The sequence below is a fragment of the Delphinus delphis genome, chromosome 5 (assembly GCF_949987515.2).
Source record: "Delphinus delphis chromosome 5, mDelDel1.2, whole genome shotgun sequence".
In the NCBI taxonomy this organism is placed as follows: domain Eukaryota; kingdom Metazoa; phylum Chordata; class Mammalia; order Artiodactyla; family Delphinidae; genus Delphinus; species Delphinus delphis.
The window spans coordinates 47860883-47876772 of NC_082687.1; the positions used below are offsets into that span (position 1 = coordinate 47860883).

The 15890-nt window shown below is 40.4% G+C and overlaps 1 long non-coding RNA gene across 1 annotated transcript in view; it reads left to right on the forward strand.

Moving 5' to 3' along the window:
- The window catches only part of LOC132425400 (uncharacterized), a 30687-nt gene extending 18134 nt beyond the window's left edge, over window positions 1-12553 (forward strand). The window contains exons 3-5 of the long non-coding RNA XR_009519435.1: window positions 1529-1609; window positions 7501-7630; window positions 12011-12553. This is a non-coding gene — a long non-coding RNA (uncharacterized lncRNA). The remainder of the gene's footprint in view (window positions 1-1528; window positions 1610-7500; window positions 7631-12010) is intronic.
- Window positions 12554-15890: the final 3337 nt, after the last annotated feature.

The following is a 15890-nucleotide window of genomic DNA, read 5'->3' on the forward strand; positions in this document are numbered from 1 at the left end:
CCTCCCCTCGATATCTTGTCGGAGTAATCTTCTATCCACTGACCCCTTCATTCTGCCCTTTGGGTATAAGTCTCCACTTGTCCTGGCTGTATTGGCAGTAGACTCCAATTTCTCTTCCCTATTGCAAACCCCTACTTCAACAGTCGAATAAAATCTTCCTTACCATTGTAACAAGTGTCAGAATCATTTTTTTTTTAAAATAGAACAGAGGACAGCACACAGACTCAATGCATCCCACCTACCCACCAGCTAGTGCAGGGATGCTATATCAATTTCCCTAAATCCAGACGCCAGTGGGAGTAAGGGAGGGAGTAAACCCTGAATTGAAGAGAAATGAACCCAAAGAGCCTGAGTAGTAAACCCCAAGAATTAAGTTGAAATAGTATCATCAAGCGGTTCTATTTGCAATGAAAATTGGGACCTGGTAAGCCAAGTGCAAGTATGGAAAAGTAAAGAAAGTTGTGTGGCTTTGTATATCTCAGCAGCTTTATTTCATTTAAGAGCCACGTACTTCTGAAACAATATCACCTCTAGGATAATTTAATTTTTTCGACCCCAGAAAAAGAAAATGGACTTTTTGTAGAGACTGATTACTGTCTGTGTACAGAGCTATTTGCCTTCTCACAGTAACTCTCTATACTTCGAGGGGAGTCAGGGGGGCTTCACAAACTAAGTTATTCCTGGGAGTCCTTTACAGCGAGCCTTTCTCATTTATTAAACACTGAGACATTTACAGCCTCAGGTATGCTATGCTTCTCCACCATATAATTTGCATCACTTAATCAGTACTTATTTTTCATTCTTCACAAACCCAATCCAAATGCATACCTGTGTTTACAAGCTCTCCAACTACTAGCCAGAGGGGTCTGTCACACACAGTCTAGCTCTCCACAAAATTTCGCGAGCTGGTATGCAGCAGGCAGTAAATGTCAGCCTGACAAATTGCTAAATCCAGAAAGGCCTCTCCTCCCATCAGTAAGCACTTTTCAGATCATTTTGCTTTGAAGTTTTTAATAGAAGAGGGAGAGGGGAGAAAAAATAGTAATGTACTTTGCTCAGACTGATTGAGTTATAAGTCTATAGCTTTCCCCCATACAAAGAGAATGTTATTCTTTTTACAGCTCTGGGTCTGGTAGATTTCTGGAAGACCAGGGAAAAAGCACATCACTTTGGAGGTGTAATTTTTTTCTTTTTTTTTCTCCTGAGGGACAATGGTAGTAGTTCAAAAAATGGAGTGAAATGATTTTGAAAAATTGAGTGTAATTAACGTATTTATTACTGTCTTTTGCAAATTGTGGAATGCTGGCACTCTGATATTCTAACATATTATCTGAGGCTTTCTGTATGCAATTTGTCAGTGTATGTGTATAGTTACAAGCGCTCTTTCTTTGGAAAAAGGCCTCTTTGTACTGGAATCTGAAGGAAAAAAAGAGTTTAAACGGGGTGTATTTAAAAATAATCTGCTGAATCAACATATTTGGAACAATGTGTCATTAAATATTCATTCTCTCTATTTCCTCACCTACAGGCACATGATCAAGGAAAACTCTGAGGCCATGGATATACCTTCAACTGGAAGTGAAATTCAAGGATGAGGACCCTTGCACTGGTATGCGATTGAACTAAACACCTATAAAGCCACTTCCAAATTTGAAACTCACTTTCTCAGATAATTTAAGCTCTTAAATTTTATTTGGCATTAATTATTTGACTAATTCAGGTGATAACATTTTAGGGTATATTTATCATTCAAGTTCAAACTTATATTTCATTTGTAGCTTTCTTGTGCTGGATGGATTCTATTTCCCATATTTCATCTACTGTGGAGCCTGGAGATGGTGTTAGAATTCTACCAGTTATCAGACTATCATAACTCCTAAACCATTGCTTTTCATCCTTTGAGCAAAATCTTTCCCTCTCCTGAAGCTCCTATCTTCAGATTTTATCACCTTCCTTGGTGTCGTTCACGTCTACTCAACACCTGGTCTTTCTTTGTGGTCTCTGTCTTTCCATGTTATCTCCTCAAATCCCCTGATGAATGACTTCGGCATCCATGGCATCAGTAATCCACCACTGTGACTTCACTGTTCCCTGATGTCCTTACCTTCCATAACTATCATCTAGACTGCAGAAACCTATACCCATGGGCACACCTATGATCTGGCTCTGTGCAACTGTTCCACTTCTGAAATTCTAAAGTCTATTTTACTCTAACCTCCAAATACACACTCCGTCTTTGACCTCATTGAAATCCTTGACTCAACCATTTCATCCCAGTTTTCACCTCCCTTTATGACAATTTTCTTCCCCTTCTACATTTCTTAGTTAAGATTGCATTCCACTATAGGAAAGAGAAAATTCAACCAGTGGTTTAGTTTAAATAAGTAGGTGCTTACTTTTCTCATGCAATAGAGAATTTAGAGGTAGAAGGTTACCACAGGGATTTTAGGCACTCTGTATTCATTTTCTAGGGCTGCCATAGCAAAGTACTGCAAACTGAGTGACTTAATAGAAATTCATTGACTAACAGTTTTGGAGGCCAGAAATCCAAGATCAAGGTGACAGCAGGGTGGGTTTTTTCTGAGGTTTGTGAGGAAGAATCTGTTCCATGTCTCTCTCCTATTTTCTGGTGGTTTGCAGGCAATCTTTGGCATTCTTTGACTTCGTAGAAGCAGCTCCTGATTTCACCTTTCATCTTCATGTGCTGTTTCTCTTTTTATGAGAACACCAGGCATTTTGGATTAAGGCTCACCCTACTGACCTCGTTTTGACTTACCTCTGTAAAATCCCTATCTTTAAATAAAGTCACTTTGTGAGGTACTGGGAATTAGGACTTCAATATATGAATTTTGAGGGACACAGTTCAACCTATAACATGCTCTGTAACATCATCATGGGTCCAGGCACTTTCCTTCTTTCCTCCCCACCACCCTTAGCTTGTTGGCTTTGATTCTCGTGTGTGTTGCCTCACACTTAACAGATAGCTGCTGTACCTCTAGGACTGCTCCACATTCAGGGCAGGAAGTGGAAGGAAGTGAAAAATGGCCACACTGTCCACATCTGGTCTTTTTTATCAAGAAAGCAAGAGCTGCCTTTGGTTTTTATCATTGGATAAAAACTGGATTATGAGGTCGGAACTGGATCATGAGGTCAACTTCAGCTGAAATAAAAACTGGGAAGTAAAGTATTTAGCTTTCCAGTCTCACTAGGAGAGGAAGACAAGGGAGAAGAAGGCTGGGAATTGGTGTTGAGTGAACATCCCTGTATTGTCCACCACAGCAGGTTTAGCCATTTTCTTACCAACCCTCTAATATCCTCAGCATATATGTGTTCGTAGCATCTGCTTTGCTAATCTCCAACCTTAGACGATCCCATCACCTGCCTTCTCTGTTAACCACATCCAGGCCTGGTGGGAGCTCCTGGAGGAAACCTCTCATCCTCTAAACTGGAACCACTGCTAATCCATGGTCTCCAACCAAAGGAGTCTCTAGGATTACTTAGAAATACTTGTGCACATCTCTGATCAGCTCCCTCTTCTGTTCGTCATTGAAATTCCAAACTACTATGTTTTTCTTCATTTACTCTCCTGCCACCCACTCTCTGTCCCTAGGAAAACCATGGTTATTATTGTGAATAGCCTCAATTTTCTTTTTGCTTACTCTACTGGTCTCGACTTTCCTTCGAGTTCCCTAGTCCCCTTTGGCTTGTTCAAAGTTGATTCCTTAATACAGGCTCTTTATCTTATTTCCTCTAGCCTCCCCCGGACTCTGCTGCTTGGATTACTCCCTCTGTTGTCCAATTTTCACCCTTTCCCTTGCTATTATCTTCTTTTTTAGCTATAAACATGTTCAAGTCTCTTCCACTGAAAAGTAACTAAATCCATCATTTCCAGCATACACACATTCTTCTCCAGCTACCACTCTTCTCTGTCTTCTAATTTTTCTGATAAACTTCTTGGAGGAATAGCCTTTACTTGTCTTCATCTCTTCTCCTTTTAATCACTCTTTTTTTTTTTTTTTTTTTTTTTTTTGCGGTACGCAGGCCTCTCACTGCTGTGGCCTCTCCCGTTGCGGAGCACAGGCTCCGGACGCGCAGGCTCAGCGGCCATGGCTCACGGGCCCAGCCGCTCCGTGGCATGTGGGATCTTCCCAGACTGGGGCACGAACCCGTGTCCCCTGCATCGGCAGGCGGACTCTCAACCACTGCGCCACCAGGGAGGCCCCTTTTAATCACTCTTAAACTTATTATAGTCAGCATCTTGATCATCGAGTAAGATTGCTGTGGTAATTTCTATTGACCTCCAAAGTGCCGAGTCCAACCGACTTTTTAAAGTTCCCATCTTATTTCAAGCATTTGACATAGACATTTTCTAATCCCATGGCTTCTGAGATGTGACTCTCTCTTGACTCTCCTCCTCTCTGACTTTTTTTCTTTCTGCCCTTTACTTCTCTTCCTTACATGTATTTTGTTCATTTTTTAAATTGAAATATGGTTTTATTTTTTGAATAATTATAATTTTTAAATAAAATGTTATAAGATCTTTCCAAAGGCAGTTTGCAAGTAGTTTAGAACTAGCGCAGCTCAGAACCCCCTTCTCCAAGGTGTTCCTTTGGGTCATGCCTGGCACTCTGTGACAATGTTTCTAAATTGAAGTATAGCTGATTTACAATATTGTAGTAGTTTCAGGTGTATAGCAAAATAATTTGGTTATACATATGTATACATATATCTATATTCTTTTTTAAAACATTCTTTTCCATTATAGTTTATTACAAGATATTGAATATAGTTCCCTGTGCTATACAGAAAATCCTATTGTTCATCTATTTTGTATATGGTAGTGTGTATCCGTTAATACGATACTCCCAGTTTATCTCCCTCACCCCCTTCCCCTTTGGCAACCATAAGTCTGTTTTCCATGCCTGTGAGTCTGTTTCTGTTTTGTAAATAAGTTCATTTGTATCATATCTTAGATCCCACATATAAGTGATAACATATAACAGTTTGTCTTTCTCTGTCTAACTTACTTCACCTGGCATGATAATCTCCAAGTCCATCTGTGTTGCTGCAAATGGCATTATTTGATTCTTTTTATGGCTAATATTCCATTATATATATCTATTCTATATCTACTTTTTTATATATCAATATATATAGATATAGATATATACCACATCTTCTGTATCCATTCATCTGTTGATGGACACTTAGGTTGCTTCCATGCCTTGGCTATTGTAAATAGTGCTGCTATCTTTACATGTATTTTGCATGTTTCATCTCCCTGGAGCTCTGTTCTTAGCCTCCTTCTCTGCTGGTTCTCTACATCCTCTCTGGGCAATCTCATCTACTCCCACATTTTCAGCGTGACTCAAATCTTTACCCATCTCTCCCTTAAGTTCTTATTATTATGTTAAACTGCCTACCAGAAATTGATTACTAGCATTCCACAGGCATCTTAAACTCAACTTGTTCAAAGTTTAATTTATCATCTGCTTTTCCTGCTTACTTTTCTACCTTGGTGAAAATGGGTCCTGTATCATCCTATCTCACCACTGAATGATCAGCACATTTTAAGTTCTTACTGCTGAATTTCCATCCTTTTTTTCCACTGCTCCCTTTGCTTAGCTCATTATCTTTTGCCTTCTCTAGAGAAATAGGCCTAACTGATGTACCTTCCTCCTGTCTTACAGCCCGGTGATCCATCCTCCAACCTCTAAATCACTGTTACAGTACCTATCAATACAAATTATGCCCATGCTTGAAATAAGGCTACACATAACCAAGTCCTTGCCTCCTTCTCAGGCCTTACGTCTTGCTGTCCCTCCCATCTCTGCATACCCTATGCTCTAGGTGTATCAAATTACTTGTGGTGTTCAGTGAAAAGAATAGTCAATCTGTTTCACACATATATGCCTTTGGTAGTATATCCTCTGTCATCATTTGATGATTATCTACTCATCTGAAACTCTCCTTTTATGAAGACATTCCTCACCCCTTCACCATTCTTCAGGGAGAAATGTCTACTCTCTCGTGCTCCTTCCGTATCCTTACGTCAAAGCTTCTTGACACTTGGTTACATTTTCTTATTTACATGTCTGCCTTTCCCTTCTAGATTCTAATGAGATGGAGGGCAGGGACTGACCCTTGTGCATCTGTGTGGCCACAGCACCTAGAAAGCCTGGCATGCAGTTGTAGGAATGTATGAATGAACTCCTGTTTAGAGGAGTAGAAAAATCACACCGAGTTTAAAATTTAAAACGTGAGCCTCAAGTATTGGTTCCACTGATTATCATCCGTGTCACTTTGGGCAAGTTATTTGAACTTTCTGACTCCCAGTTTTATATGAATATTTTTGAGCTCTTATCTCTTGTGCTAATGTGTGCATTTAAGCCACAGGGTTTTTCCCATCTATTGTGAGCTTTTATAGACGTAATGTATGTGAAAGCACCTTGTAGGCTGTTAAGATTTATTCCAGTGTCAGGTGTAGTATAATTGCTGTGATCCATGCTTAGATATTAGCAAACATTGATGAAAATAAGAGCACTGATGAGTAACTTTTGGGCAGCAACATGCATTTGCTATTAGTGAGAATAATGACATGCATTTATTTTCATTAGTTGAGTAGTGTTTGTAATTCAAGGTTAATACATATAAGGACTTGTTTTTGTTTATGCCTGAGCAGGCAGGCATATTTGAATTAGTTTTCTTTCCAGAATATCAGTTGATTAAGAGGTGAGAAATACCCCTGAAACACTAAATTACATTTATTTGTTTGTCTGTTTGTTAATAGTTAACATCCACTTGCATTTCGATTTTCTCTTTGGAAGTGTGCAAAATTCTCCTTTCTGTCTTCTTAAGTCATTTCAGCAGACTTACTTCATCAAAGCCAATTTGAATTTGACACTGACCATGAAAGTATGTATTTATATATTTTGTGTGGTATTTCGTGTTTCATTTCTCAGGCTTATGGCCTAACGTTCTGACCTCTGTGCTGTAATCCCGTTCTGGTAGGAGAAGCTGCTTCCCTGCGTGTTTTATGTTCTGTTGTTTCATTTGCCCTTGAGATTGTGATATCAAACCCTTTTCTGCAATTGAGGATAGAAACTATCCATGCTTGAATAAATTTTTTTTAGCAAATTTGTGAGGTAGGCAGTATTTACCTGAGATCTATTGATCTCCATGTCTCTCCTACTGTCGGTGTTTCCTCTCCTAATTTTCCCCACCCATTCCTCTTCCCTCACTGCGTACTCTGCATCCGTATTCACTGCCCCCGATAGCAAAGCCATTTCCAACAGAGGAGACAGAGTGTAAGTCATTGTTATGAGTTGAATTGTGTCCCCCCAAATTCATATGTTGAAGCCCTAACCTCCAGTACCTCAGAATGTGACTGTATTTGGAGATAAGGTATTTAAAGAGGGATTGAGTTAAAATGAGGCCCTTAGGGTGAGTCCTAATCCAGTCATGGGAGTCTTTATAAGAAGAGAAAATTTGGACAAACAGAGAGACGCCAGTGATATGAAGGCACGGAGAAGACTGTGTGAGGACACAGGGAGAAGATGGCCATCTGTCAGCCAAGGAGACAAACCAACCTTGTCAACACCTTGATCTTGGACTTCTAGCCTCCAGAACTGTGAGCAAATAAATTCCTGCTGTTTAAATCATGCTGTCTGTGTTACTTTGTTATAGCAGCCCTAGTAAGCTAATATAGCCAGGAAGTAGGACACACCTGGCATCACGTGTGGTTGGAGAGTGATAACTGAGTGGCTGGAGAAGGTAAAAGCCAGGTCATAAGGGCCCTTGTTAGACATTGTAAACTGTATATTACAAGGAATGGGGGGCCACTTTCAGTGTAAATATGGAATTAGTTGGATCAGAGTTCTACTTTAAAATGATCACTTAGGGGCTTCCCTGGTGGTGCAGTGGTTGAGAGTCCGCCTGCTGATGCAGGGGACACGGGTTCGTGCCCCGGTCTGGGAAGATCACACGTGCCGCGGAGCGGCTGGGCCCGTGAGCCATGGCCGCTGAGCCTGCGCGTCCGGAGCCTGTGCTCCGCAACGGGAGAGGCCACAACAGTGAGAGGCCCGCATAGCGCAAAAAAAAAAAAAAAAGATCACTTAGGCATTAATGGATTGGATAGAGGGGGTAAATATATGATGAGACCAGTTGGGGAATGGGCTTACTGCTACCTTGGTGGAGATTGTGGTTTGACCTAGAAGAAAGGGTGAGCTTGAGGTGTGAGAGGGAGATAGATCTTGTGTTAGACACTTACTGCTCACAGCAAATTACCCCCAAAACTTGCTGTAACTTAAAACAGCAAACATTTATTATCTCATGGTTTTTGTGGGTCAGAAAGTCCTGAGCAGCTTAGCTGGGTGGGTCTAGTTCAGAGTCTCTCATGAGGTTGCAGTCAAGATGTTGACTGGGCCTGGAGGATCCATTTTAAGAAGACTCGTGTGGTCTCTGTCGGCAGGTTTCAGGTCCTTGCCAACTACTTACCAGAGGCATCGGTTCCATGTCTCTTAGACCAATCCATAGCGTCAGCTTGAGGGTTTCCATGGCATGGCGACTGACTCCTCTAGAGCCAGGCATCTAGGAGATATCATTACTAAAGCGTAATGATGACTTAATGACCTGGTCACATATCGTCACTTCCTCTGTTTTCTATTCAACAGAAATGAGACTGTCACTGAGTCCCGTCTACATTGGAAGGCAGTGGAATCGGGTTCCATCTTTTTTTTTTTTTTTTTTGCGGTATGCAGGCCTCTCACTGTTGTGGCCTCTCCTGTTGCGGAGCACAGGCTCCGGACGCGCAGGCTCAGCGGCCATGGCTCACGGGCCCAGTCGCTCCGCGGCATGTGGGATCTTCCCGGACCGGGGCACGAACCCGCGTCCCCTGCATCGGCAGGCGGACTCTCAACCACTGCGCCACCAGGGAAGCCCCGGGTTCCATCTTTTGAAGGGAGAAATGTGAAGGATTTATGGACACATTTTATAGGGATGCTGTTACTATAGTCCAGGCTAGAAGCAATGAGGCTTGGGATAGTACAGCGGCTAGAGGCACCCACTTGAGGCACTGTTATCAGGATGTCCCTTCTGGGCAGTTCATATGGTGGATGCAGGGCTTGCTGCCCTGTTGGCATCATTGTGTGAAGATAAAGGTGCACTGAGTGAGACCATGGCCACACGTCATCCTCTCAATCGACGTCCATTTGCAGTGCACAGACTGTAGAGCTGTAAGCTCTGGCTGTGTCTCCAAATCAATCTCGCCGTGACTTTCACTCATTGATTTTAGTTCTGTGAACTTGAGAGGATGAGATAAATTCCATTGCCTTTTAAAAATGACAGTCATTCAGTATTTGAGGAGCGCTATCACGCTGTCACCTAAGACTTCTCTTCAGGGGAACTTTCATTCTTTGTTGAAAGGACATGGTTTTGAGACTCTGATTCTGTTCTCTGCCCTGAAGATGGAGTCCAGTTTGTTATCTCCCCTCTGACCTGAGCAAAACACTCCATGTGTATTCTGGTTAGTGAGGTAGACGTTTCCTTTAACAGCACATTCACTGCATTTCTATGAATGTAGGCTAAGAGAAGCTGCATTTATTTTTTTCCTGCTAGCTGCATTACCCAAGCGTCATCTAAAATACTTGGGCTTAATGCACATCTCGTTTTCTACAATTTAGTTATTTGAATATAGATTCTGGACTTTTCCTTTATCTTTGCTTTTTTCTAAACACCTCTTTTGCTTGTATGAAGGGTTTATTATTATTATTCAACAGATGTTAGTGTTCTTATCCTCAAATAGTGGGCCATCTATTCTTTGTAGTTTTTTTTTTTTGGCCGCACTGCCATGGCATGCGGGATCTTACTTCCCCACCAGGGATTGAACTAGGGCCACGGCAGTGAAAGTGCTCAGTCCTAACCACTGGACCGCTAGGGAAGTCCCATCTTCGTGCATATTTTTTATGTAAAAGCCCCGATCTCAATAATAAATCCTTTTAATTTCCTTCACGTAATTTAGACTAAAGCCTTGGTTCATTTTCATAGTGTTGGCATACTGTGAGGTACCCTTGCGTTTTTTTCCTTTTTATGTATCTTTTGCTCAGGTAGTTGCACTCGCCCATCAAACTAGAATTTCCTACTGCATTTGGCTGGTGCCGTCGGTGACATCACGGTGTCAGTTATAGTGCTTGAGAACAGCTCTACCATATCTTTGGAAACTCCAAATGCATTAGAGTGTGGCCCGTCCTTTTCTCAGAGACAGGAAAAGGAAATCAGAAAGTGTTCACTGAAATGGATGTCAAGAGTCCACACGGAGGGCCGTGTCATAGTGGCCACTCTACCCTGCTTGGTGATACTCCCTGTTTAGCTACTATATAAATAAACTCAAAACATCTAATTAAAGCATTTCATTTTATCCCAGGAGATGTGTCTCATTGTGAGCTAGTGAATAAGTTCATGGGTTGACATGAAACATTTTACTGCTTCCAAGGAAACTAGTACTTCCGAAAAGATTCAGCTGTGAGGCCAGTGTGTGAAGAGGGTTTTAGGGAAATACAAAGCAAAGCAGATTACAGCTCCTAAACCTGGGGTCCATTGAAAGAAACCTGGTCCTCCAATGTCTTTTTGCTTGATCTCATGAATGATATTCGTTGTTTTTGTTTGTTTATTTTATAAAGCCCAGTCTCTTTAGCATGGTACCAAGTATTTAAGCCTAAGAGTGGATTCCCCTTTCTCCTCCTTAGGCTAGTTTAGTTTGCTCTGTTTTAGACTGACATCTGGTGGTCAAGAAGGATCAACCAATTGCCCTTGCAGTAAAAGAATTCTATCAAAGCAAAGGCGTGGCCATTTTGTGGTCAGCTATTGCCAGGAAATACTCCACAGGATTATTTATTTTCACTTTCTCTTGTACATGAATCATAGGGGCTGTCTGAATTTGACCACACTTATCAAAGTCTTTAAAAATACTTACAGTGTTTTGACCGCCACTTTAAAAAATATATCTCAAATAAAGGCATGCAGACAGATTTATGTACAAGCATGTTCCTCAAAGTGTAATTTATAATAGCAAATTTGGAACTAACCCAAATATTCAAAAACAAGGATTGTTAAAATTAGAGTGTTGCATTCCATGGTGCGCTCATACTTTAGAGGAACATTTAATGACATGGGAAAATGTTTATGATGTCTTACGAAGTGAACAAAACCAATTAGAAAACAAGTAAAGTTCCATGATCCTGGTTTTGGTTTTCTGTATATTTCCTCCTTTCAAAGGCATGAACGTGTAATATTTTTGGAAGCAGAAGGTAAAAAACCCCCAACATCATAAATGTTATATAAGTATGGCTACATGCATAGTAGAGTATCCAACTTTTTTCAAAGTAACCAGTCCTTTAAGATATCTCACCTGAAACTTTGTCCGGTAAACATGTTCCTATAGAATACTGGTGCAAAAGGTCATGAACAATTGTTTCACTGTTCTTGGGATAAGTAATAATCCAGGAAGCTTGAGCACGCAGCTGCCACTCCAAGTTTGCTAACGGGTCTTGTGGCTGAGACAAAAAGCATGATATTTCTTGCATGGCCCTAGAGACTCATTAATTTGTTCTAAGGCTTATATTTTGCTTCTAAGAGTTGGTGGTGGGGCAGTGGAAGAAGATACAATTTAAATCTCTGTGCCATAACCAGGGTTCTATTTTACAATTGGACACAGTCCATTTCTTAAAGCATTTTTAAGACATAGCTTTGAGATTTTTCTTTGTGCATTGAACAGGTATAAATAGACTGCTTTGCTTGCTTCATTGGGGGATTTGCCCAGAAAGAGAAGGCTAAAGGGATCTCACAGGATGGAGCTAGGAGCAGCTGCCCCTGGGTCCTGAGAGCAGCTGTGTGGTGAGCCCAAACCAGCTAGGTGTCCCTTTCAAGGGGCTTTACATTTCACGGTTGTTTGCTTAATATATTTGGACACAATTTCCACATACATGGTTAACATGCCACTTTTGTCTATTCTCAGGGCACCAGGTGGCAGCTCCAAGAAGAGGAAAATCGTTTTCAGAGCTCCCTGCTGGCTCAATCAACGCTTTTCAGTTCTCTTAATGAGATGGTTAACCTCTTTTCTCATTTAACCAATCGGTCAACAAAACTTTGATGGCTCTTACAGGAGTTGTTTATGATTTTCACTCATACAAGTATTAACGCCATTGCCCTTAGATTGACAAACAGGAATTCAACTAATCCTCCAGCTCTAGTTGGAAATAGATCCCCTTATGGATCTTCTACCCCATAAATTCTGCTAAATTCCTGGCTGGGGCGTAACGAACATTGCTACTTAGTCATTTTCAGAGAAAAAGAAATGAAATCTGACTGGCATACATTAACCTGTGTGTGTGTGCTTAAACACATGTGCAAAGACACACTGACTTATTCATCTGACTATTACCTTATCTGACGTTAAATATGAATGTGCATAGCGGACTATGGTTAAGTGAATATTACATTTTTTTTAGTTATTAAGCAGTTCTTCCTCTTCTGTCAGTCATGTTTTAGAAGGATTTCAATAAATACTCATTGGCTGTTTTTATGTTTTGGTGCTTTTGTCTAAGTAAAACATTCTCAAAATAACATTCACTGGGAGATAGGACTCAATGCAGAAATATTCGCTTTAAACGTACCCTTTTGTATATAACGCAAGGTCATGTTCTATTGTCATAATGATCTTTAAGATGTGGTGGATGGAGTATTTAGAGCGGGAGTTACAGAAAATCAGGGACAGAGAATTTGCTTTTCAAAGTTAGACCTTTCTTGAAGTGTTCTAACTTCAAATAAAATTTTAACTTTTAAGAAGTTGTTCCCTGGGCTTCCCTGGTGGCGCAGTGGTTGAGAGTCCACCTGCCGATTCAGGGGACGCGGGCTCGTGCCCCGGTCCGGGAAGATCCCACATGCCGCGGAGCGGCTGGGCCCGTGAACCATGGCCGCTGAGGCTGCGCGTCCGGAGCCTGTGCTCCGCAACAGGAGAGGCTACAACAGTGAGAGGCCCGCGTACCGCAGAAAAAAAAGTTTAAGGAAGATCTTCCCTTCTTTTTTTGATCAAGGAAACTATGCTGAAAAAAAATGATCTTTTACTTCAATGTGCTGAGCCTAAATTGTTAGCCTAGAATATCAGATATTAGAAGTCCATGATTTAGAAGTCAAGAACAAACTATATTTCAATGAGTCTATTCCTAGGTTTTATAAACTGAGGAATAAAGTGAGAGAAGAAAAAGATACAAACTCATAAAATGTTAACATAATATTAGTTCTACTTTATAGAGTCCCCGTTACAGTTTGTTTTTCTCATCGCATGGTTGTTTATATATATATATATATATATATATATATATATATATATATATATATATTGAATTTTATTTATTTACTTTTTTATACAGCAGGTTCTTATTACTTATCTATTTTATACGTATTAGTGTATATATGTCAATCCCAATCTCCCAACTCATCCCCCCTGCCCTGCCCCGCTTTCCCCCCTTGGTGTCCATACGTTTGTTCTCTACATCTGTGTCTCTATTTCTGCCCTGCAAACTGGTTCATCTGTACCATTTTTCTAGATTCCACATATATGTGCTACCATACTATATTTGTTTTTCTCTTTCTGACTTACTTCACTCTGTATGCCAGTGTCTAGGTCCATCCACATCTCCAGCATGGTTGTTTATATATATTAATAGCAGCTCAAGTAGTTCCTTGCCCCAACTTCTCCTTATCACTCTAGTTAACAGTGCTATTCCGTAGAGTTTTCTGTGAAGATGTTGAAATTCTATATCTGAGCTGTCCACTATGGTAGCCACTAGCTTCATGTGACTTTGGAGGACTTGAAATGTGGTTGCTGTGATCAAGAAACGGAATATTTAGTTTTATTTAATTTTAATCAATTTCAACTGAACTAGCCACATGTGGTTACTGTATCTGATAGCACAGCTCCAGTCCATAACTGGTTTTATTATCCACATAGTACTCAGCACGAACTGCAATTACCTTTTACATTTCATTTATTTCCTTGTTAGTTGTCTGTGTTCTCTTTACTAGGTTGTAAGCTCCCTGAGAGACCTGGTCTACCTCTTACTCAGCTGTGTCTTTATTACTGAGAACAGTGTATGGTATGTGGTAGGTACTCAAATTATTTATCAAAAATATTCAAGGATGTTATTATTATGCACACTCTACAGATGATCAGGAGCAAAGAGGGAACGTACCTTGTGAAAGGTGGCAGGTTTTTGAACTCTGGACTATCTGACTCAACCTCAGAATCCTTCCCTTTTACCAGTTGGCCAATCATGGCATCACTTCAGGCTCCTGATAGACAAGCTCCAGGCATGGAAACTGTTTTGGTTGAATTAACACAAAAACCTGAGTGGTCCCTGATGTGTTTTGATTGTTGGTATTCTGGCCAGGAAACTTTCAGGCATTTGGGTTAAGGCACTGTCCCAGAAGTATATATATTACAACTGAGGGATAATATTTTAATCTCGAATTTCCCAGACTGTTCATACCACTTAAGAATTCTGACCCTCTTTGAGATGTTATTAATTGCTCTACTATATGGGGGAAAAGTTTCTGGAAATGTGTTTTTCCTAAAATGTCTTTATATATGTAAGAGATAAATAAAATACATTTTCTCAGCTGCACTTATTATTTTGAGATAATCTACTTAAGAAAAAAGTAGTCAAAAGTCCTAAAAAGCTACACGTAGGAACCCCAGAGGCTGGCCTGCCCAATGATACACACTAACAACTTATTACAAATGATCTTCAGGGTAACCCGTAGGCTGTCAACGTACTACTGCTGTCTGTGTTGTCTGACGTGGTAAACTTACAATGACACTTTTGTGATATTATCTTGTTTATTTTTTGTTAAACGCTCATACTATACAAATGTATTTCTATGTGTCTGTGTCTGGAAGAGAGAAGCTTTAAATAAAGAGTGTTCAAACTTATTTAAATAAACAAGTCAACTCTTCCAAAGAAAGTGAACCATGGTAGCCTCCACTTTCTTAAAAAACAAGAAGCGTGCTTTTCAAGATGAAATAGAGACTTTTTCAGTGGCCAAATGTAAGACTACCTGAATACTGGGAAGCATCAGTTTTATGTTCTTATCTTAGCAACCATACACCTGTGCCAAACATTTTCACAGGACGTTGTAAGGAAACAAAATAAATGGACAGACTTAAGGCTATGTCTGAAACACACTCTGACGTGGCAACAGCGCTCTTAATATTAAGCAATAACCGACGCAAAATACAATTTTCATTTAAAAAGATGACAAAATGTAAAAGTAATGATGTTTTAACCTGACACGTGCTGCTGTCTTTTTTGTTAAGAGAATCAATATCACTCACTATGTTTTATTGTTGTTTCCTTATGCTGTTCCAAAGTATAAAGAAATGCACCTGAACTAATTTTACTCGTTTCCTGAGGGATAAAATGAAATCTTTGACCGTTTTTTGCCAATCTTTTAAATCTAAGTGTACATTATATCTTACAAACTCCTTTTGGTGTTTTGTCAATACGTTGAAAGTTTTAAAGTGCCTTATAGTTAAATACATTTAAGAAACGACTTTAGCCCTTTAACACCTCAGAATTCAGCAAACCAGATTAGTATTTTGGCTAGCTTTCTCTTTTCAGGGAGTATGACTCTTCAAACCAAAATGAGTCTGTTTGGACTGAGAGGCAGAGGAAATTGATTAGCAAGTACTGATAAGAGGGAACAAGCCTTGGTGACATTTCCCGGTGGGGGCCTGGGATGTCAAGGAGGCAGCATGAGGGCACTTGGGGGAGAGTAAGAGAGAGAGGCTTGGCCTGGCCTATGTCCTAATCCCCCTTATGAGGCAGCAGGGACCA